Here is a 1,673-nt window from a genome sequence, read left to right as displayed (position 1 = left end):
GCGCCTGTGGTCCCAGCTACTTGGGAGGCGGAGGCAGGAGACTCGCTTGAGCCCAGGAGTTGGAGGTTGCTGTGAGCTATAATGCCATGGCACTCTACCCAGGGGACAGCTTGAGGCTCTGTCTCAAAAAAATAAATAAATAAATAAATAAATAACTTTCTAAAAACCTGGAGCTGTCCAGCAATGATCTGAACTTCTTTGTGAGATGAACTCCCTGTTCCCAAAACTGCTGAAGCAGTAAATGAATGAATACCACAGAGGGTTTTCATTGAAGGGAATTCCTGGACATGGAAGATCTATATTCTTTTAAGTTTGGTATATGAACATGTTAGTCTATAATTAAGAATCCAGGAATGATACAGATGAATACATAAAAATAAGAAAAAAGTAAATTACTATGAGCTAAACCATATAATATAGAAGTTTTGTACAGGTGCCAGGTAAGGGAGAGATCAGGGTAAACTGATCAACATGACCTTTTGTAGGACATAACTTTTGAAGAGAGAGGGAGAATAAACCAAGAAGGGGGATGATTTTATCAACATCATCTTACTACTACCGTATCTTTTAGTATCTACTGTAGAATAGACACTGTGAGGAGTGCTTTCTTTACATGCATTATCTCATTTAATCCTTAAAGCCACCCTATTAAGTTGTCCTAATATTCCCATTTTACAGATGAGATGACTGGAATTCAGAGTGGTTTAGTAACTTGTCCAAGGTCACACCGCTAGAAAACAAATAGGAGATCTGGGATTCCAGTCCAGGTCTGTTTTCCTACAAAGCCCATGCTCTGAGTCCCTGATATATTCTGCAGTCAAATGCTCTGCCCCTGAGCTACATCTCCCGCTGTCACTAGTATAGTCTACTGTTTCTAGTAGAATCCATGCATGCTTGAAGACCTAGACAGAACTAGCACTATGAAATGTCAAACTTGGGAGGACAGTGTCTGACAAATAGTTGGCAGTAAATACTTGTTGAGTGAATAAGCAAATCCTCGGTTTTTAGATCAAAAAACAAAACATGTTTTTGGCCTTCTTTTATTCCTATGTTAGAAAACCCAATTGTCATGCAGAACTTGCTCTCCCTGAGAGATTTCCTCCTAACCCCACGGAGCTACTCTTAGCTAACCAAGCCACAGAAATGTAAACAAGAATGAATAGCACCCAAGGGCTTTATACCCTAGGGTTTCTCTTCACCCTTCCGTCTCCCAGGTAGGTGGAGGTATCATGCAGTAATGCACACTAGGTTACAGCCCTAGTATTTCTCTTTAGGGCTTCCTTAAGCTGCCCTTGCTTGAGTCAATAGGCTGCAGTTTTCAGGTGAGAAAGTATGTGTTCTCCGCGAAATGGTCAAACCACACATCTTCCTTTAACCAAAATGCAATTTACTCCTCTCTCCATCAGAAGTTCTCACAAAGCCCTTGGGTAAATGTGGTCTTTTGCATATCCTGGGGTTTTGTTCAGATTAATTTTTTTTTCTGTTGTATACACTTCTGCATGAATAACTTTATTATTTGCTCATGAAAATTAGAACTTTTCTGCGATCTAACACGATTTTAAAAAAATCTTAAAATGCCTTCTCTTCAGTGAAGCCATCTTTGGAGTTGGTCATTCTTCTCACCTTATCTGTCATCTTCACTCCAACTTGATAGTCCTCTTTTTTTTTTTTTT

At 39.6% G+C, this 1,673-nt stretch overlaps 1 protein-coding gene across 1 annotated transcript in view; it reads right to left on the bottom strand.

Annotated features, from left to right (window-relative positions):
• The window catches only part of RNF128 (ring finger protein 128, E3 ubiquitin protein ligase), a 97,552-nt gene that overhangs the window by 86,519 nt on the left and 9,360 nt on the right, over positions 1-1,673 (bottom strand). The gene's annotated exons all lie outside the window — the stretch shown is intronic.

This window comes from Otolemur garnettii, unplaced genomic scaffold, assembly GCF_000181295.1.
Source record: "Otolemur garnettii isolate 467f Iridium unplaced genomic scaffold, OtoGar3 scaffold00155, whole genome shotgun sequence".
In the NCBI taxonomy this organism is placed as follows: Eukaryota; Metazoa; Chordata; class Mammalia; order Primates; family Galagidae; genus Otolemur; species Otolemur garnettii.
Note: the sequence above shows the minus strand (reverse complement) of the source record. Positions and strands in the feature narration are given on the sequence as shown.